Raw genomic sequence first — 23,989 nt, forward strand, 5'->3', positions numbered from 1 at the left:
TTACTATAAAATCTTTTCCTTGCCCTTCGTCCTGTTTCTTATCTCGAAATCATCCTGCAATTAAAACAAAGCAATTGATTAGTTCTCAATTGGAAATTAATAACACGACTACACACAAAATTGAATTAAATTGTTACAAACAGAGGTGGTTGTTGACGCATATTATGAGAATATGAGGCAGTAGGATAACAATGAACTTTGATAACTATTTATATAGGATAAAAGTTGACAACTATTAGTGTTCTACATGTAGTAGAGTTTTAATTGTGAAAAAGTTGATCGTCACATAATGGTTTTATTATTATTACTATTATTAGACTCCATATCTCGAAAGTTATTTGCTAAACTTGGACTCTCTGTTATCGCTCGAAAAAAGCTTCCTTTATTAATATACTAGACTAGATTTAATGCCCGTGCGATGCACGGGCCTATTTGTAATGGTCTATTGTAATATTGCAGAGTATATTATAAGTTTATAAATGGAGAATTTTTTATTGAAATCTTAATTTGAGATAAAAATAGCATTATTAATAATGTAACAATGGATTATTCAAAGTACAAAAAAGCATAAGATATCTCTTATACTAAGACCTCGTTCTTTTCTCCTGAAAAGAGCTAAATTGAACTGAACTGAACGTAATGGAGCTGAACTGAACTGAAATGAACTAAGGCTCTGTTCTTTTTGGGCTGAATGGAGCTAAGTTGAGCTGAACTAAATGAAATAGCCGAAGTGAGCCCCATGAAGCTGAACTGAATCGAAAACTGAATCGAAATTTACTGAGATAAACAGAGATGAAATAATCTGAGCCAAACTGAATTAATTGAGTGAATTGAACTAAAGTGAGCTCAATAAGATATGAAATTAAGCCGAAAAGAATATTAAAGTCTAAAAGAGTCGAGCTGAATGAAATAGCTGAAGTGAGCTCAATGAGTAATTTGTGAAGAGATGAGCTAAACTGAACTGAAGTTAATGAAACTAAGCATAACTGAATAGAGCTGAATTGAATTGAAATGAGCTAAAATTAAAGTCTAAAAGAACATAACTTAATACTCTTGATTCCATTCAACAACCATATTTAAAAATATGACATATTATCACACAGAAGTTGATTAGTTTTCTACTTAGCATACGATTGGGTGATTGACTAACTTGTGATTTCATAAAATATTATCTTTTCCAATTTCTAACTACGCTTGGCATATAGTTGGCTTTATTGAATATGATGTGATAAATTATTATCTTTAGTTTCTAGCTACACTTGGTTTACGACTATACGGTTGGTTTATTTTCGAGCATAGTTTACGTGGAAATCAAATCATTATGTTTCAGTTTGGTGCTTGCAATCCAATTCTTTTTTTTTTTTGGTCTAAACCATCCGGTAATCCGAGCCACATTGGGCCGACTAATCCGGATTTCGGGGCGTGTCCAAGGATTACGGTATTTAAACCCCTCCCAATCGCAGTTGTGGGGGATCGATCCGCAGACCTCCCTACCAAGCGCAGCCCCATACTACCACTGCGCCAACCAACGATTGGTTGCAATCCAATTCTTATACCGTTATAAGTACCGAGTATCAATGATTTTTTAAAAAAAAAATTGAAATTCATAAAATAGCTTTTTTTTATGAGAGAATCTTAATTGCGGCCAAATTTCTCTACCCTTTCTAGAATTGCGTCCTAATTTCTTTTTCTTTTTTTTTTCTATATTTTCGCATTATGAGGTGTGTCATAACTCCTAGACGGTTCAAAAAGATTATTTATCAAGTACCTAAACTTGATCAAAGCCTTAACCTTTTGTTAAGTTAAAGACAATATTATTATTTGCTCATCTATACCCTTTTGTAAAAGAAAATTAAAATAAAATACCAATGTTATTAGTTAAAAGTTTTTATGATTTTGATAGACGTTATTCACCTGTTTTACCATTTTGAGGGTATGTTCAAATTTTATATTAAGAGTGGAGCATGAGATTATGAGGAAATTATTATATCTCACAATGTGAAAATCTCTCAAAAAGACGAAGTAACACGTTATAAAGTTTAGATAACATATATTGGATCTTTGTAACAATATTCATTTCGATGAATACCGAATACCCCACTTGTGTAAGACCACTTCATCACTCTTCCTAGAAAAATAACAAATAAATAAACCAATACTCAAATTAACAAAACTATACAATAACCTTAAGTCATAAGCAACATGAATTTAAAATTATGAATATGTAACTTAATATAAGGTGAAACATGGAGAGTAAGGAGACATGTAATATGCAATCATTATTAACGCAATTACAAATGCAACAACATAGTAAAAAAACAATCAATCGAAAACAGAGTATCCAAAATCAGGAAATAAATTTTCATCTTGGGTATAGAACTAAGGTATGTACACATATCCAACTTAAATACCACTTCGTCTTTGCAACATCTTTCATCTTTAGATGCAATTCTTTCAACAATTACTTATATCACAATTTTTTTAGGTACATACTTCTATCACAATTGATAGATTACTTGAATGCTTTTGTCTGAGTACGCCCGAATTCTCAATGCAAAAAACACTACGGCCTCGTATTTTATATAAATAATGACATATATCAATGAGGAGTACAAATTTATAAAAATTATTAACAATATATTGATTGTGTAGAACAGTAAATAAAACTCATTCAGTGAATATGTATGAAGAAGCCAATTTATCTATTTATACGTGGAGTATATATAGATTTATGTATGCTTATCATTAAATTGCATCCAATGAATATAAGAACTCTACTTAGATTACAATTCTCCATAACCGTTCCACATCTTGTTTTTAATGAGATTTTTTTTTTTCGTATAGAGATAGAGATTGGGCAGTTGCATTAGTAGTTCTTAATTGTTGGAGACACTAAAGACTTTCACATATGTTGACTCTGTAATCGTCCCATTTCGAAAAAGCCTTCCTTTATTAATATAGATATATATATATATATATATATATATATATATATATATATATATATATATATATATATATATATATTGATTTGGTATACTTTTTCATTATCTACAAATCTAGGCCCATAATGATACAGTTCGGATCACCTGTCCCGCAAATTTGTCCCATTCCCTGTCCCATCCACAATAAACTAGAGGGAAAAAAAGTCACGTGCAGCAGCTTCCCTTTATCGCTTACTCCATCTTCCTCCTCCTCTCTCTTCCTCTCAACATTTACATAGTATAAAAGCCAAGTTTTTTCTTGGCTTCCCATTGGCTGCTGGTTTTTAGGGCTTGAAAAAAAAGTAGGATCTCCCATATTCTTCTTATATTTAATTACTCTTCTCTTCTTTCATCACCATTTTTTTTAAAGAAACATTCCATTATGCTACCAATTATATATGATTTTAAGAGCATAATAAACCATCTTAACACCAGATCTGACCATTAAAAATAGTTTTTTTAAAAAATAGTATAGTAGTAATATATTAATAATATATGACCATTAAATTAAAAATAGTTTTAAAAAATAATATAGTAATATATTAATAATATCGTCTTATTATATGGTTTTTAATAGATGGATGATTTCATTTACATAAAAAGAAATGGTAATTCCTTTAAGAAAATCGACAACAATCAACAGTCATCACATATCTATGTAATATTTTTTTCGTAATAAAATTATTATAAAAAACTATAATATTAAAAGCCAAATTTTTTGAGTAATTTTATGAAAAAATTAGTTTACTGGAAAAAGATTAATAATACATAAAAAGAAAAAAAAAGTATTGTGGTAATTTTTCATATGAAACATTATAAAAATTGATATACAAATCAATCAAAGGATGGAATTGAAAAATAAAACAGAAACAAATCAATTTATGGTTGTTAAAAAAAAAAAAAAAAAAAAAAAGCAGAAACGACAATTTTAAATCATTAGTCAAATTTAAAAAAAATCCATACAAAAGTAAAAATCGAAAAAATGTATCCTAATAAAATTAGATATATATAAAAAAAAATACGGATATTGATCATGAACCATGTGGCCGATTGTGAGCGAACGAGACAACCACATGCATCTACTTTCCTAATTGTTGAGTAATTTTTTTTAAGAATGTCTTTAATTGTTTTAGAAGGCCACTTGAAAATACTAATCGGTAGTATTTACAAATTCTCAACTAAGACGGATGTGTTTGTCTTAACCTTAAAAATAGGTGAAGTAGTAGAGATAAGACAAAAGCAGAATATATAGACAAAATGACAAATTTGTCTTATGTACTCAAATGGGTGATATTTAACATGCTTTAATGTTAAGACGGATAACTCCGTATCATTATTGGGTTATCCCGTGCATATTTTTGCACGGGTATAAAACTAGTTAAACATTAAAACCAGAATCAAAATATGAAAAACAAAAACCAATTAAAACCGAACAAAATCAAAATCTGGAATATTATGAAATGCTTATGATATGACGGCTGGATCTGCGCTTGAATTGCGTCAATTGGTGGCCTGCGATTTGGTAGTTACGATGGAATAGATGTGTTGGAAAAATAAGGGCTTTTTTATGCCTTGAGTGTTTTTCATTTGTCCCACATTGGTAGTGAAAGACTTGTTTCTTGTGTTTATATAACAACCCTTATCATACCATATCATTAGTGGGTCTAGGGAGGCTTTTGTGAAAGCCTTGCGAGGTGCTTAATTCAGCTTGCACACGTGCCCGAGCCCGGCCTGGATCCGGATTCGGGATTTGGCAATCGCCTGCGGCGGGCTGTGCCTATGTGTCTGAGTTGAGTGTATGTATATTCTGTTTTTCCAAAACAGACACAGTCAATTCTGACTGTTGAGTGGAGAGTGGAGAGTAATGCTCCTGAAGAACAGGTCTGTTTACTAGTGTATAGGGTTTTGCTGATGCTAACTGCCCTCTACTGCTATAAATAGACCTCTTCTTCAGTCATTTATTCACTCATCACACATCTCTCTTCTCCCCTCTTCTTCCTTCTGTTCTCATATAAGTTTCTGGGTAATTGTTTATAATCGTTCTAAGTCTCTCTGTCACGAGTGGGCGTGACAGCGAGGAGGCTGTAGTGTGATCCTTGGGGAACTACCGGCACTAGCTGATCGCCACCACGGTCATACCGGACAAATAGTTTTCAAGGAAGTGACTTCTTACCATAGCACTACTTCTTACGGTTCTGTCTTTCTGCTCTATTTCTTTTGTTTTCGATTCTAGTTGTTCATTGTTACCGCAATTAAACCTACAAGATGACGTCATGGTGGTGTGATGGTTGTCATACAAAATTGCAGGTGGTGGTGCGATGCGAGTCTGGTATTCGCTCGAGATGGGTAAGTAGAAGTAGTTCTGTTTCCGGTGTCGTAGTGGTGCGGCAATGGTTGTGAGCGAGAAATGGGCTTCTGGCGCTCAAAGCGGTTGATTTCAGGGCCAGAATTGTTAGTTTTATGTTTGGAGATTATGTGTTAAAGTTTACGTAGGCAAGGTTTTTCGTAGGTGAGGGAGAGTGAAGTATATGAATGTTTGTATTATTGATTTGTTTGTTACAATTTCTGGTGTATACAAAGCAAAGTTCAAGCACTTATTTATAGTGCTCCAATGTCGGTTAACCATTTTCCCATGATCTCTCTAAAAGAGTCATATGACTATTTCTTATTTCTAAGCCTAGAGAATTCTACCATATGTACTACATTTTTGTTTACAATCAAATTGCTAGATTATTCTAGGATTTTTCTAGATCATCTTTAATAAGAATCGATCCATGAATGAGCTCAATTACGGGTTGCTGCTAGTAAATAAGGAGAGGAGGCAGATTAGTGGTTGTTGTTGTTGCTGAAGCGATACTCGGGTTTCGATTCCGAGTTCGTACGTGGTGTTTTATATGTGAGGTGAGCGACAGTGATGATGGGGGCGTTGATAGCATCATAGCATAAGCAGGGAGCCATGTTTGGTTGAGAGGAGGAGGAGCTGCATGCGAGAGATATAGAAGTGTTTCATGAGAGAGAGAGAGATGATGTTTTTCTTTTTTGTTTTATTTATACCAGATGTCACTGTATTAGTGGATGGGACAGGGAGTGGGACAAATATGCGGGATAGGTGATCCGGGAAAAAAGGAACATACATCGGATGTATTACCTCAGACTTTATAGTTTTTGAGCATAATGTGTAATTTTTTTGAGCTTATTACCTCAAACTTTATTTTTTTTTTGAGCATATGACAATTTTTTCTGAGCTTACTAAAGTTTATAAGTTAGATTTTAATTTTTTTTTTTATCAAAACTCAAATTTAACTAAGTTTATATGAAATGTTTTTAAGCTTTTATTGTAATTTTTGGAGTTTAATGCTTAAGTGAATGAACTCAGAAACTTTATAGTAAAAATCATAATTTTTAAAATAAAACTCAAAAACTTTATTATTGGCTAGACTTGTCGCGAGTCTCCAAATTAGTATTTTTATCCACTACAAACTCAAACTAGTAGCAAGTGTAAGTAGGGGTCGATCCCACGAGGAAGGTGTTTATGTTGATTAAATGTGTGCAAAGTTAAGTAACCAAATGGGGGGTTTTGAATGTTGATTGATTCAAGTCTACTAAAGTAATAAGCTAAGGCAATGAAATTATAAAAAAAAAAAAAACAATATAAGTAATTGAAAATGTAAACAAATGATGAGAAAAATTCTTGGACCAAGTAATTTCCACCAACTAGTTATGAATTGATAATTGACTCTTTTAATCTATTTCATTATTGAATACTTTTCTATGAAGTTGTCGACTTCTAATTCCACATAATATTAGTTATTAGCTACAAGCGTAAACAAATAACCCTTACAATGTTGTCAATTTAGTCAAGCGCTTAATCGTATCAAAATTGTAGAATATAGCGATGGAATTTAGCAAAGATGAATAAATGAAGAATACAAGCGATGCTCCACTTTGATTCATACAAGTTTAATCATTTATAACTCAACAATGATGAATTAGCATACTACTTGATGAATTATAATTGCTACAACGGAATAGGTAAACAAACAAAAGATTCATTCACCTAATCTAGCAATGGTTAATTAAATAATAACAACTAGTTGATCATTCTAGATGTATAATTAACAAACCAACAATAATCCAAATTAAACTTGATATTCAAACAATAAAATAGAAATAGAATAAGAGTCTTACAATTCAATAACTAAATTGGCTTCAAGAACTTGTTCCAAGATGTAGAACTTAGCCCTCCATACAAATAATAAAAACAAACTTGAAATTGGAAATTGTTTATGTATTCTAATGATTAAAAGGTAGAGAAAGTATGTAAAAAAAGTATGTATGAGTCTCCCAATTTCATCAACAACATCTCTTTATATAGTCTTCAAAAGAGCATCTCCATAAAGTGTCATAAAGAATGAGCATAAATCCCAAAATAAAGGAGAATTAAGAGAGTTGTAGAATCCAATGCGGAATCCAATGCTGAGCCGCCATTAGCGGCTTTTTCCCGCCACTAGCGGCTAGAAGAGATGTGCCGCGACTAGCGGCATTTTGCCGCCCCTAGCGGCTTTCTATTATGACGCTTCCTCTTCTTCATTTGCTTCCATGCTTTGACTTTTGTGATTGGGCCTCGACTTGCTTTAAAATCCACACTCACATGACATCTTTAGCCCAATACCAACCTCTAAAGAAGCCCTCTCCATACATAACAATAAAATCAATCCAATTATCCCATAAAAACACACAAGTCCATTACCAACCCAACATAAGAGACATATACAATAAAATCCACTAAAATGCTTCTCAACCTATCAATTAACCATCAAAATAACCTTTATTGACCCATACTAAACTAGACTAATCAAACTCCCCCACGCTTAGACCTTTACTCGTCCTCGAGTAAAACTCAGGGACAAGTAAAAATAATAACCCACACCAAGGTCTACAAAGCGAAACGTGAGTAGCTTGCTCCAACTCCAAACACTACAACTAACCACTACTACTCCAACATAATGACCATGTCACCCAATCCTCCACTAAACAACAATATCCAACAACAAACTACATCTTAAAATATGAAAATGTGAAACAAAATGTAGTTCAAACCATCACACTTCACCACCCATCCCCCCTTATTTCTTCAAATGTCCTATCCCAAACCACCCTTCAATCCTCCTTATGTCGCCACCTCCAAGATGAAAGAACAAGTAACCAAGTAACTTTTTTTTTTTTTTTTTTTAATTCCTAATCTCTCATTTTGCCTAGATCGCCCGCCCTTGCGAGTTTTCAATCTAGCTTTTATTCCTTACACTACTCTCATGGCACGCATCTCAATTCTTCATTTTACCCGGAGCGCCCTTTCGGGTTTTCACTCCGTCCTCGGCCATATACCCAATCTTGCCTAGGCGCCCTCTCGAGTTTTCACCTAACCGGGTTCTTTTTTTTTTCTTTTTTTTTTCGTTTTTTTTTTTGAAATTGAATGCAAAATAAAGTAAAGTAAATACAAATGGAGTTCCCTCCCCCATGCTTGATCTTCACATTGCCCCCAATGTGAGGAACACCAAAAAGTAAGACATAGAAAAGGTAAAAGAAATACATACCAACACAAGTTAAGTACCGGAGGAATCTCCGTTACCATCGCTCTTAGAGGCATGACTCTCCTTCCTAACATCTTGGGTTGTAGCATGTTCACCCAACTTGGCAACACTAACCAAAGACCGAACAAGCTCACGTGTCTCCAAAAGCACATTAGTATGTGCCTCAAGCTTATCATCGGTCTTATATTGCTTAGCATCAACTTCCTTCCTCTAAGCATCAACTTCTTTCATCCAAACTTGGTCATAAGTAGCCACATGAGTGGTAGCAACGGGCCGGCTTGTCATGTCATCAATACCACTCCTAGCACCATCACCCTCATCCTCCTCATCATTCTCATCACTCTCCCCATCATCCAAAGGATCAAGGTCGGGGTCGGCGGAAATATGGAAATCTTCCGTCACCTCTCCATAAGTCAAGGGATCATCGGCCGGGCGAGGCAATTTCAAATAAATGTCATTTTTAGAACCCCAACACCAAAAATATGTACCTTCTACGACACGTGGTCGGAGCATATGACATTGTATCAAACAAGGGACATTCATAAAGTAGCTATCCATCAATGGTACCTCATCCTCATCCACACCTATCTTCAAATGTTGCATTATCAAGGTCACCAAACCCCCACCACCAATTTTAGTTCCTTCCGTCGAACACAATTTTAAACAAGACTGCACAAAAATATCAACCCAATCGGGTGCACCCTCACCCTCCGGAGTCATAGCCCTCAAGTAACCAAAGTGAACACGGGGAAGTTTGGTGGGCTCACCCTTAAAAAGGAATGTATTGGCTATCAAACGGTGAGCAACTCGAAGACACGGGTGAGGGATATAAGAACTTATTTCACCTTGCTTTCCACGTGTATCCAACCCCGTCAACTCCTTCCACCATGTTGAACTAGCATCCTTATCAAGACCCACATATTTCACCTTACTCATCTCCTTAATACCAAAAGCTTTTCTCAACCCCCCATAGGTCATAGAATGAGATTGTCCTTTCAACCGGAAGGTGATTTTAGGAGTTTTAGTGGACGCTCCCGACAAGGATAATGTGGATAAGAACTCTAAAGTGTATCTCCTATAAGTGTGAGCCCCCTTCCCCATGAAATCCTCCAAACCAACATTCTTCAATAATGACTTCATCACGTCAAGCATACCCAACTTCTCTAATGTTTAATGACAAAGGAATCGGGTCTCCATCATATGACGCTCATGTAGATCATCCCAAATATCCCCTTGCTTAACGGTCAAAGTAGCGGGTTTGGGAATGAGGATTTTTCTAGGAATAAGGATGGGTGTTTTGGACGTGGTGTGGGTAGTCTTTTGTTTTTTGGTGGGTTGTTTAGAGGTGGTAGCGGGTGTGGTTTGACGTTTAGTGGTCCTTATTCCGACAATGACAATAATGCTCAACAAAGAACACCCTCCAAGTATACAACAACAACAACAACAACAAAGCTACAATTCCAAATCTCCCTCAACAATGAACAATCCCAATAATTCCAATCACAACTTCCAACAATTCACCAACAATTACTCAATTGAACAATTATAATGCCTTTAAATTAAAGCTAGAATTAAAATTCAAGCAAATAATAAAAAGTACGAGACAAAGTATGAAATTTTTACCCAAAAGATGAGAAATTTTGCCTCTTTATAATGAGAAATGGTGATGTATACTTCTTATTGTTGAAATTAAACCCAATTTCGACTTCAATGAAAGCACAACTCGAAATTTTCGAAGCCCCAATTACTAGGGTTCCAAAAACTCGAATTTTCAACAAATTTTGAATGAAGAACAGGCAGAAATAGGTGAGTTGAAGTAATAACTAGAAATCAGAACGAATTATGGGAGATTGGGAATGTATATTGGGACAAATTCGAGTGAATAAACACGGTGCTTGCTTGCTGTTCTTCTGTTCTTTGTTTTTTTTTTCCTTTTCCGGTTGAAAAAGGAATGAAAGGGAAAGGAGAAGACGGAAAGAAGTGTACCTGTGTCGTGGTATAGCTGCTAGGGGCGGCTGAATAGCCGAGGGGAGCGGTAGGGAGATCAGAACTGGAGCTGCTAGGGGTCGATTTTTGCCGCTGGTAGCGGCTTGGGAAGCAGGAGGGGAGCCGCTAGGGGGTATGTTTTGCCGTTAGTGGCGGCTAAGGAGGTAGTCTTGGCGTATGTTTCTGTTCGTGGTGCTGCTGGCCGCGACTGTTTGGCCGTTTGCCTTCTTTTTTTCTTTTCGTTTTCTTGTGTTTGCTCCTTATTTTCGTGAAATGTTTTCCTTTTTTTTTCAAATCATACCGAACAAAAGAGAGCATCCAAACTTGAATATAGTTATCTTATCATCATCATCAATGTAGCATCAAATGGCGGACTTAACCTACCTTATTCAAAACTAAAGAAAATGCATCAAATAACAAAATTCGGGTTGCCTCCCGTAAGCGCTGGTTTAACGTCCCGCACGACGCATATTCATGATTAAGAATCAAGTATAGGGTCACACAACACTACCCCTTTAAATAAGAACATCATTTAAATTAAGAGCGGAACATGTCAATGCCCTTAAGAGAAGATCATACAAACTATTAAAAGAGTTAGTGAAGATATCATAATAGCTTATAATGGAAATGAACCATACACAACTCATAGTGATATAAGCATGAACGGCATTTTTATCCGGTTCTATGGGTATATCAAAAATAATCACATACTCATGGTATGGTTCTTTATGCAATCGGGTCATCTTAATCAACGTGTTTTCCCTACTACGAACAAAAGTGTCATCCAAATCCCATAAAATATCACCCGAATCTCCACCCAAAGAGTCGTCATCAAATTGCGGGGGTAAGGTAAAATCTACGTCGGGTTCTATATAGGACAAGGTGAACAAATCAAAGTCATGACTATCTTCTTCATCATAAATTGGAGCACTCCCATCAAGAGTAAGAGAATTAGAATAATCAAGGTCGTTCACTTCATCATTTGGACTCGATTTAATGTTTGGTTAGGTATCAAAAGAAGGAGTAAGATTTAGAGTTGAATTAGTCATTTCTAATTGTCGGGAATTTTCAACCAAAAGATCAAGCACATCCCATTTCTTTTCATGTTTCAGCTCGAAAAATCCATCCTCACTTTCGATTTGAACATCAATTTGAGTCTCTAGATTGAAATTATAATAAATTCCGACCCAAATACCTTGACTCTTAGCTAAATATGGGTGATCTACCAAATATTTCTCAAGCCTTTCAAAGTAGTGATGGAGTAATTCATGCTCTTGTTGGGGAAAATGGAAATTCATTTTCTAATTAACAGACACAAGACCCTTATTAAAAAAAAAACAATATTTACAAGAAATATTTACAAGCACACAAATAAAAAAACAATTGCCTTCCCCGGCAACGGCGCCAAAATTTGGCTAGACTTGTCGCGAGTCTCCAAATTAGTATTTTTATCCACTACAAACTCAAACTAGTAGCAAGTGTAAGTAGGGGTCGATCCCACGAGGAAGGTGTTTATGTTGATTAAATGTGTGCAAAGTTAAGTAACCAAATGGGAGGTTTTGAATGTTGATTGATTCAAGTCTACTAAAGTAATAAGCTAAGGCAATGAAAATATAAAAAAAAACAATATAAGTAATTGAAAATGTAAACAAATGATGAGAAAAATTCTTGGACCAAGTAATTTCCACCAACTAGTTATGAATTGATAATTGACTCTTTTAATCTATTTCATTATTGAATACTTTGCTATGAAGTTGTCGACTTCTAATTCCACATAATATTAGTTATTAGCTACAAGCGTAAACAAATAACCCTTACAATGTTGTCAATTTAGTCAAGCGCTTAATCGTATCAAAATTGTAGAATATAGCGATGGAATTTAGCAAAGATGAATAAATGAAGAATACAAGCGATGCTCCACTTTGATTCATACAAGTTTAATCATTTATAACTCAACAATGATGAATTAGCATACTACTTGATGAATTATAATTGCTACAACGGAATAGGTAAACAAACAAAAGATTCATTCACCTAATCTAGCAATGGTTAATTAAATAATAACAACTAGTTGATCATTCTAGATGTATAATTAACAAACCAACAATAATCCAAATTAAACTTGATATTCAAACAATAAAATAGAAATAGAATAAGAGTCTTACAATTCAATAACTAAATTGGCTTCAAGAACTTGTTCCAAGATGTAGAACTTAGCCCTCCATACAAATAATAAAAACAAACTTGAAATTGGAAATTGTTTATGTATTCTAATGATTAAAAGGTAGAGAAAGTATGTAAAAAAAGTATGTATGAGTCTCCCAATTTCATCAACAACATCTCTTTATATAGTCTTCAAAAGAGCATCTCCATAAAGTGTCATAAAGAATGAGCATAAATCCCAAAATAAAGGAGAATTAAGAGAGTTGTAGAATCCAATGCGGAATCCAATGCTGAGCCGCCACTAGCGGCTTTTTCCCGCCACTAGCGGCTAGAAGAGATGTGCCGCGACTAGCGGCATTTTGCCGCCCCTAGCGGCTTTCTATTATGACGCTTCCTCTTCTTCATTTGCTTCCATGCTTTGACTTTTGTCCTTGGGCCTTGACTTGCTTTAAAATCCACACTCACATGACATCTTTAGCCCAATACCAGCCTCTAAAGAAGCCCTCTCCATACATAACAAAAAAAATCAATCCAATTATCCCATAAAAACACACAAGTCCATTACCAACCCAACATAAGAGACATATACAATAAAATCCACTAAAATGCTTCTCAACCTATCAATTAACCATCAAAATAACCGTTATTGACCCATACTAAACTAGACTAATCAATTATAATGCTCAGAAACTATATAATTGCTGGTAGTACATCGGATGTATAATCCACTTACTGGTGATCCGGACTGATAATGATATACTTTTGAACCAAAAAATTTCGTTTTTCATTCGCTTATGTAAAAAAAAAAATTGAAAATTAGTTTGGTTAAATGGTAAGCCAACAACCTACAATTTAATCAAGAAGAAGCTTATTAAAAAACCATTTTAAAAAATAGAAACAATTTTACTAGAGTGAAACAAAACATGCTCTAAACCAATTTATCAAAATTCAAAAGAAAAGAAATTTCAAAAAAAAAAAAAAAAAAAAAAAAAAAAGCAGCATTGTCTTCTTTCAAAGTGGGCTACTTCAACACTTCAACCTACATCAATGATCAAACAAGTCTAAATGAAAGAACATGATCACCATTTCTTATGGTGTATTGGCATGCTACACCATTCATGGCATGTTGTAATATAAGTTTACTCCTGCAATAACCAATGCTAACAGGCAGAAAACTCACAATCTGAGATACATACATACTTCCTCCGTCCCGGTCAATTGTTGTCCTTTGGTTTTGGCACAAAGACCAAGGAAAAAGGAGGGGGCCAATTACTAAATGACAAGTGGACCAAATTGAATGTGAATGATTAAATTGCTCATCAAGTTTATTCTTTAAATAGAAAGGACAACAATTGACTGAGACACCCCAATATGAAAAAGGACAACAAATGACCGGAACAGAGGGAGTACATTTTAGGCCCCAGTGTATGTATTGCAAGTTGCTGTCAAAAAAAAAAGTATGTATTGCAAGTAGTCCATGTCATCAACAGCTAAAGTATGTATTGTAGGTAGGATGGAATAAGTACTTATTCCATCCTACCTACAATTTGGTAGTAGGAAGACGGGGTCGTTTGACTTAATCCATTTGCTCTCCTCTTAAACCCTAAACACAAGAGCTGTATTTATAGTCTAGTAGCTTGGAGGTCAAGATGGCAAATTCTAGAATATTCTAAGATATTATCACATTATTTTCTGATAATTATCTCTAAAATACAAAAGATATTATAAAATAAATAGATACCAAAATATAAAATTTCGGTGTCTACAAATGCCCCCTCGAGACTGGTTGTAGAGACTTTGATGTCGGTTGCAACTTTGTCTCGAATCTGCTACTGAATTTGACCCTTGAGAATGGAGATGAAGAGAGAAAATCGTCCCACCGAGCGTGCCAATTTGTAAACCATAAAATTTTGAAACTGCGATAATAAATAAGGAGGAACAAAAAAACAATATGGAAACAAGATTTTTATTTTATTATTGAAAGATAGAGGGTTACAATTTCCGTAACTCTCTTGATTCCATCTCTAAGGGATTTAGGGTTTTGATAGTACTACGAGGGTCTAATCGACTTATTCTCGTAGGGAGATGATGGAGTCGTTTTGTGACTTATTCCATCCTACCTACAATTTGGTAGTAGGAAGACGGGGTCGTTTGATTTAATCCATCTGCTCTCCTCTTAAACCTTAAACACAAGAGCTGTATTTATAGTCTAGTAGCTTGGAGGTCAAGACGGCAAATTCTAGAATATTCTAAGATATTATCACATTATTTTCTGATAATTATCTCTAAAATACAAAAGATATTATAAAATAAATAGATACCAAAATATAAAATTTCGGTGTCTACAGGTACGCTTGCCCCGAAATGATATTTTAAGATTAAATGCATCTACAATGAAAATGGTCCAGGTTCTGTCCGGTTATTCCCATTTCCAGACTGAAATTAGTGGCGAAAGATGAATTCCAGCAACTTCTACTTTCATCTGCATTTACACCATTCATGGCATGTTGAACTTGCTTGTCATCATGCCTTTGACAATATTAAATTGACGACGGGTTATAGTAAGAACCAGCTTGTTGTAAACTTGGACAGAGGAAAGGCACTTGTAGCCTAAAACCGGCACTGTGAGTGGTCATTCTTCCACAGTAAAACTGACACTCGGAGTGACCGTTCTATGTAAGCATCAGGAATATTTGTGCTTGTATAACTTAAAAGCAAAGAGAAGAAAACACAAGACGTGACATTTGATGACATAATCGATAGCATAGAAGAGCCAATGTGTACCTTACGAAGGAGAGAGGCCCCGGGTCAATTAAACACAAAGACAACCATTGAGGAGGTAAGCCTAACAGCTAATGCCTATTACTACGGAGTATACTGGTACTGCTTACCATACAGTTAGGTTGTCAAATATTCGGCAACAAGCTAATATATATAGTCAAGACCTTCATGAACATACTAAGACAAAAGCACGATTCAGGAACCGCTTCAAACCTTCAAACTTTCACCTTCTCTGTCGCGCACAAATCATAATTAAACTTGACATTTTTAGGGTGACGAATCTTTTTGCCCATTCCTTTCGGCTGAGTATCTTTTTCATGGGGATCTCGCTCTTTTTTGCACATTGAGCACCTCCAATCATCATCATCATCATCACCATCGTTGTCTGCATGGCCAAATATAGAATCATAGTCTTCCCTGTTTGTCTAGTATAACCGAAATAGTAATAACTAGATTTCATGCCCGTGCGTTGCACGGTATGTAAAAATGTCCTATTTCAATGTGAAGCTATTTATTTTAATGTGTGAAGTTGTTTTAGTAGCACCAAATACCTGATTTGTAAAATTACATTTTAATTGAAATAAACAATTTTTTGATGAACATTCATTAATTTGCGTTCAATACTATTGGAGGGAGCTTTTCAATCTTGTACCGTGTTCACCCGTGTTGTCATTAGTTCATTCTTGTCTAGAGTTTGGTAAATCATTGTTCCTACGAAGGAAAATCATTGTTCCTACGAAGGAAAGAGTTGCGGTAGAGATAGGATTAGGATTGTTTAATATTGTTTTAACTATACATAAACTTTATCTATATTTGAATTCTTGATTTATTATTATTGAAACAACTCCTTTTAATCTATAAATTTTATCATTTTATTTTGAAGTGTTCTACAAAAGTGTGAATTTCTTATTATTCTTTGACGAATTAATGTCGAAATTGTGAAATATGTGTTTGGATATGTGTTAAATTTTTAAGTGTTCTATAAAAGTGTGAATTACTTAATTATTATATTATACTTATAATGACGTATTAATGTCAAAATTGTAAAATATAACATAAATATTCGTAGTTGCTCTTTCATGGACGTAATTTACTCTTTCATGGACATTTTGCCATTAGTTTTCCCTTCGTTACCCTTTCCCCTAAAAAACAAAATAAACACTCTCTCAAACCCTCTTTCTCACAAAATTAATCAAATCTGTCAAATTAATCTCAATTATAAACACTAATTATTCTCAAATTAATGAAGTAATAATCATAGTTTATTAACTTTATATCAAATTAGGGTGATTAAATTAATTTAGACTAATGAAATTAGGTTAGAAAGAATTATTGCCGATGAAAACTATTGACAATGAAGACGATGGAGCAGTATCGCTATGCCTTTCATCACCAAAACCGATTTAATTGTTTTTGTTTGTTGTCACATTACCCCATACAATATACAAGTTTTTACAAAATTAATTCTATCGGTTTGTGCATTGTAAACTTGGTAGGTGTCAGACGTATAACCAATTGCAGTAGATTCAATGCCTTTATGTTGATTCATGTTGATATAATCAATTGCACTATAAACCAATTGGTGTTCGTACTCTACAATAACACACCCATGGATAATTTCATTGATGTTCTTACTCTAGTGTCTCTGGAGGGACGGCAGAGCGCGGACAGTGGTGTTACTGGTGTCTCTGAGGCAGATTCGGGAGAGGAGAGGCGGTGATGCAGGGGTGGTTGGTTTGTGCGGGTTTGGGTGGGATGCTCCCTGGGTGGGTTTTGCCGACAAGGGAACACCCGTGCATAAGAGGGGCGTTGGTGGATGTACATAGTGGTCGATGGTGGGTGGTGGTTGTAGTGAGTGTAATTTGAGAGGATATATTGATCTTGAAACAAAATAGAATATGGGTGGGTCGAAATGAGAAGGGTATAATGGTCATTCATGTCCATGATTGAGTAACCATTCGTAAATTGTTCGAAAAAAGGGAATATTTTAATTTACCCTAAATATTAATGGACACATATTATTCACTGCGTAAGAGTACAACTCATGGCACTGTTTGTGTGGCAAATATCTTAAAGCAGGATCGAGAAACACTGTTATTATTCTCAGCAACAAGATTAAACCCATTCTTAAGTGCATATTACATCGGAGTGTTTCCGTCGCCATCAACAATGGTGCAGCTCGCAAACTCGGCACTTCTCTACGACAATATAAAATAAGTAGTTCATCAATTTTTTTGGAAAATAAAGTTGTTGACGAAGGATAAATTTATACATAAAACCCGTAAATACTACATTATTATACAAACATGATATTGCAATAAACTTATTTAACATGCTAAAATATATACTCCAATATATACATATAACTATTTCATGAAGATTGAAGAACATATTCCACCTGATGCAAACAATAAACTATGTAAGACTCCCTGGAGGAGTTAATTAGAAAAAGAAAAGCAACAAAACTTAATTAATAATAATAACTTAATTAATAATAATAACATGCGAAGTTGAGTCCCTATCCTCCATGATGAAGTTGAGTAGCCTCTTAAGGTGGTTCCATAACGTTACCTGCCAACATATGAATACTCTTTAGAAAAAATCGAATACAAATTATATTGAAAAATTAGATCTAAGAATAAGCAAACTAAGGAGAACATAATCATCATAAAACAGAATAAAATGCATCATGAGCGTAACTATGCATGCAATTAAAAGATGACAACCATAAGGAAAAAAAATTAGTTAACAAATATAGAATTCAACAATGTGACGTTAGATTTTTGAGGGCACCAAGTGTATAAATAATGGATGGTTGTTTGGTTTAGATTTAGTTGTATATATACTTTTCTTTAATTGAGTATTCATCCTATTAAAACTCAATTATAATTATATTATATTATTTTGCATCTATCTTTTTTAATGTTTTAGATTTAGTTTTGCATTATCTTCTATTAAAAAACGATTATATTATTTTGCATCTATCTTTTTTAATGTTTTAGATTTAGTTTTGCATTATCTTCTATTAAAAAATGATTTTAATATAGTTTAGTGTTTTGTAAAAATTGGAGACTACCACGTGTTTTAAAAAAAGCTTCTTTTATATATATACTAGATTTAATGTCCGTGCAATACACGGGCCATTTTGTAATATCCTATAATATGATCTAATAATACTCTAAGTACCGATATATGTGACCTTGGTGACTTTAAAAATCACTGTACACTTTTATTCATAGAGTCACAGTGCAACTTGACTCAAATACATAGCTTCGACCTATCGTCAATCTATAACTTATACGCCTACACTTTTGGGATTTGAGAACTTGTAAATGCTTATATTTATGTGTAAGTCTTGCTTGCGACGGGTCGCGGGTTGCGACGGGTAGTTTGTGAGAGGAAATGGGTAGAGGGGACAAAGGAGGGTCCCCCCATGTGCTTCCCCCACTCAAGGCAAATGGGTAATTTGTGAGGGGATATGGTATCCGTCTCTTATTTGTGACGGATACCTTCCGTCACAAATAAGAATTTGTGTATATTTATACCTAAACATGATAACTATTTGCATGCTATAATTTATAGTTCGCAGTTGACCATTGTTGTACTTTGAAATAGATATATAGAATGAGAAAAACCGTAGAAATATGTTTCTAATTTATTTAGATAAATTATCGTTATTTATTACTATTTCTGTCTCAATTATTTGTTTATCGTTATCTATTACTATTTCTGTCTCAATTATTTGTTTACCTTTTATGTTCAGTGTGAAGGGTTTTAATCTTTTATGTTCAGTGTGAAGGGTATTTTAATTAAAGGTAAACAAATGATTTAAATGGAGGGGTAGAATTCATTTAGTATTGCATTTTACTCGAGACTATTTCAAGATATACTTAGTTATTTAGTCGTGATTTGTCTTTATTTATGAATGTAAAAAGTCTTAGAATTCTACCAGGAGTATTAGCAGGGGCGGATTTGCGGGGGGGAAAGTGAGGGCACGTGCCCTCACGCGCGAAAAAAAAAAAAAAAAAAAAAAAAAAAAAAAAAAAAAAAAAAATCTGAAAAAAAGAGGAAAAGCGCATAGAATGGTAGAATACCACAGAAACATTAACATTCTACGAATAAAACAAAACCAAGATCCAAAATACAACCACCTTACCGTCGGCCACCTCCTCACCTCCGGCCTTCCACCTTACCGCCGGCTTACTCCTCACCTCCAGCCTTCCACCTGCCGTAGTGCCGCCTGGGTAGTGGGTAAGTAATTTTTTTTTCCCCAAATTTGATTTTTGAGCATTTGATTGATTAATTTGTTAATTGTTCTTATTAGTTTGTTAATCTATTTATCTATTTGTGTAATTGTAGATTTGAGTTAGTTTAGATTAGATGATTGGTTAATTATCTCATTTTTTCTCAAACCCTAAATCAATCACTCACTTATCAATTAATTTCGATTTGTAGGATACTTGTTTGAGTTCAATTTCTGTACATTGGGTAATTATAGAAGCTTATATTGTGTATTGCACAATATAAGTGTCATATATCTTTCCGGTAATCCTGTCAATCACCAACGTACCAAACATATTGAACTCGACATTTACTTTGTCCGCGAGAAGGTAGCCCTCGGTGAAGTTCATGTCCGACACGCCCCGTCTCGCTATCAATGTGCTGATATTTTCACAAAGGGCCTCCCTTGGGTCTTATTCAATGATTTAGTAAAAAATGCTGTACATATTTAGCTCCTCGTCTTTTGCTAGCTATTGTAGGCAGATAGTCAATTAGTAAATTACCTATTAAGCTCCTAGTCTTTTGGGAGTCGGAACTCGGAAGTCACAAAAAATCACATCGTCATCTTCACCATTGTAATTTTTGCGAGCATATGGTTGATGAAGGCTAAGACTTGACGGGTGTACTTAATAGGTAATTTATATGTATTGATTTTGGTCGTGTGATTTTATTAAGATTTAGCTAATGATGTTTGTATTTTTCTGTTTTTCTTTTGATTTATTCAACTACCCACCAAACCAAGAGATTCAAACAATAACCCCTTTGCATCTAACTTTGTGCTATTAGTCTATGTTTGATTGGTATGGTAACAATCGGGCTGAGTTAATGATTGATTCAAAGGACTTGAATGATTTCCTCTAGCTTTGTATAATACTCACATCGTTGCAATCATTAGTTTGGTGTTTCGCCTCTTCAACTTATATCGCCGAAAATGGATATTTCCTCTAGAATAATACACTTGGGTTTGTTGCTATTTGGTTTAGAGTTCTTTGGTATATTTTTTCTTTATGACTATGTTAGAATTTTAATGTATAAATGTTGTTTGTAAATTTTTTTTTTTTTTAGTGTGCCCCCCCTTTAGTCGAATCCTGGATCCGCCCCTGAGTATTAGTGAAGCATATTATAGAAATATAAGAAAAAATCCATATAAGAAATATAAGACTCCTCCATGAATTGAGAAATCTCCACTATTATTCTTCACTTTCCAACCTGTTGTCTATACACGGTAAATAGCTCTGATCTTGACTCAGGGAAATTGTAGGATGGTAGTCGATAATTGATCACGATTGCAATATTCAAAACTTAACTTACACCGTGCAGATTTTGCCAATATATATCATCCCCAAACATTCACGATTCATCTATTGTATTTTATACTACCTGAGTAAGAAGCTCATTAACCTTGATTAGGAACTCAAGTTGCTAGTGAGCTCACATAAGCCTAAAAAAACAAAAAATAAAATTATTACTCGTATCATTAGTTAACTAAAAAAGATAATTATTTGTTTCTAGCTATTGACCAGCCACCATCTAAAATTATTTTACAAAGATAGGTAATGCAAACTAAAGAGTCGTCTAATTTACATATTTTTGGCGTGTGAGAGGTGGTTAAAGAAGCTCACCATCACGTTGATGAAAGCATCTAAGTTAATTATAATACTTGATCTTCTGATAATTATTGTATGGTATTACATGGTCTTTACTCCTACAATATCAAGATCATTCGATTCTCATTGGTAAAAAAAATATACATGCGGACGGAGGGAGTACTTTGTACTTTGTATTTATTTTGTGAGGGAGAAATCAAGCAAGTGTAAAGAATTGATTGAAACGGAGGGAGTACAAATTAGCAAGGTCAATACTACTTATAAACTTTATGAAGAATAGCATACTTATACATATCTAGAAACAATAGAAAACAATCCCTTAATTAGAATTAATACCAAAGATTCATAAGTCATAACACACCTATATTAACATAGAAACTTCATCATCTTATATTAATAATAGAAAACTTAATCATCATATATTAATTGTCTCATGATTAGATAGGGGAGGGTTGGGCGTTTAAATAATGATGGGGTGTAGTAAAAAGGAGTATAAATAGAGGATTAAATTGTAAATAAGAATTTATGTTTCATCAATTTGAAGTCTTCACATGAGGTATAAGTTTACAATAATTTAATTAGTTCTCAACTTGCGATTTAACTTGCGCTAATTGGAGTTGTAAACTACATAGAAGATTAGAAGGCATATAGCTTGTCCAATTACAATGCTAACGTGATTTTACTATTTTTTTTTATCAATTACCTCTCATGACTTTAATGTGCTCGTACTCCGTATACAACCTTAATTTGATGCCAGCATCGCGTCGTTTTCTCAATAATACCTGAACAATTATTACAAAAGGCTTGCATGCATTAGCAACAATGAAATAAAAATAATGATAAACAAAAATAGATCAGCGCTCATATAACATGAAAATTAAATAATATGCACATATATAGAAATCCATTGAAAAATGTCTCAAACCAGTCATTATGTGCGCGTACTCCATATACAACCTGGATTTGATACTGGTATTCTGTTTCCGTTTTTCAATAATATCTGAACATTGATTATTGGAGGTTAGGGCATCAATTAGAAACAACGAAAAAAAAAACGATAAACAAAATAGATTATAGCTAGTCGTACAACATAAAAATTCATGCAGATAAATTAGTAACAATATAATAAAACTCGTGAATCATAATATCAAAAATAGCTAAGCTAACGTAATTTAAAAACTTGGCTATGGTCCTAAATAACACTAATAAAGAATCATGGATGAGAGGTATAAAAAGAATTATGTTTGGGAAAAATATAGCCATGCGGCATATTATATAGGCATATGCATTAAGAATTAGAGTCCTACATAATTACATTAATTTAATGCTTATCAATCTCTATCTTCTATGGAGTAACTGTAATTGTTTATCTTTTTTGGTCTTTCAGTAGCATAAATACTCTCTAGTTCAATAGTTAGACAAATTGTAGAGTCCTTTTAGCTCTTACCTAAATTGTATTTGTAATTGAAGTAATTTATTAACACATTTTTAAAGGTTTAATTAAAAAGAATTTCGAGAAACTTGGACTCTCTATAATCGCTCGAAAAAAGCTTCCTTTATTAATATAGATAGATATTGATTGATTGATTGATTTCTAAGATCCTTAGGCTATTGAATACTTTTTGCATTGAATTGATTCCTGAGTATTATCATTGTCATTTAGGGCTTAGCTTGCATCTCCTAATGTAACGTGTATATATGCATAATTTGTGAACAATCAAACTGAAGATTTCCCATGTTCTCTTTTTGCAGAAACATGTTTGGAAGCAGTAACACAGTGAATAGTGCTACCCGAGCTTTCAGTTAATCTAATATGAGTTTAACAGGTGCATATAGTGGAAGTAGGAGTCAAACAAGAGAAACAAGTTTTAAAGTACCAGTCATTGAATCGCTCGGCCCCAAGCTCTGAACTATGTAAGGAGATATAGGCTTCACCATCCCACCAGATCCTAACACAAGTTCGAGAAAAAAAAGCTCGGTGGGAGCCTGAGGATTATTGACTGGCTTAGCCTCAAAGTTAGCATGGTAGATTAAAGCCTTTGATTTAAACTTTCCGCTACTACGAAGAGGTCTCACAAGCTGATACTGGGAAGCCTGAAAGTTTACAAAATGTGTTATAACTCAATAACGCGAACAAGCTATAAACGAATTATGTCAAAAAAAAAATGCTTCTTCAGATAAAATCACACCCCCAGATTGAGTAATTCTATGCCTCGTTCTGCAATTCTTTGATTCTGTCTTTCAGCCGCTGCTGGATCTGACCGGCGAATAGGAGGAGGTGCATAGCCAACACCAGCACGCCTTTTAGGAATCAGTGGCAGCTTAGCACAACTGGCAATACACAAATTAGTAAGCTCATTACGAGTCACCCTGTCACAGTTAGCCACTAGGGAGCACCATCATAATTTACAAATGGAATAAAGCTGGTAGGAACCATAAGCAGCTATATAAAATTGACATGATTGCCCGAAAAAAACCAAGATAATATAGTATATAGAGGTGCCTCTGGACCTTCATCATTATCAGAGTAGATAATTTACAACCAAATCGCTCTAAACCAACGGCATTGTGTTACTGTGTTCCTTCAAATTGGGAC

General features: G+C 34.2%; 1 long non-coding RNA gene across 1 annotated transcript; it reads right to left on the reverse strand.

Moving 5' to 3' along the window:
• Nucleotides 1-20,960: 20,960 nt before the first annotated feature.
• LOC141633671 (uncharacterized) lies at nt 20,961-22,387 on the reverse strand. The gene is made up of 2 exons (XR_012538440.1): nt 22,097-22,387; nt 20,961-21,227 (listed from the first exon to the last, which is right to left on the reverse strand). It is a non-coding gene; the product is annotated as an uncharacterized LOC141633671 (long non-coding RNA).
• Between the last annotated feature and the right edge of the window lie 1,602 nt (nt 22,388-23,989).

This window comes from Silene latifolia, chromosome Y, assembly GCF_048544455.1.
Source record: "Silene latifolia isolate original U9 population chromosome Y, ASM4854445v1, whole genome shotgun sequence".
Taxonomy (NCBI): domain Eukaryota; kingdom Viridiplantae; phylum Streptophyta; class Magnoliopsida; order Caryophyllales; family Caryophyllaceae; genus Silene; species Silene latifolia.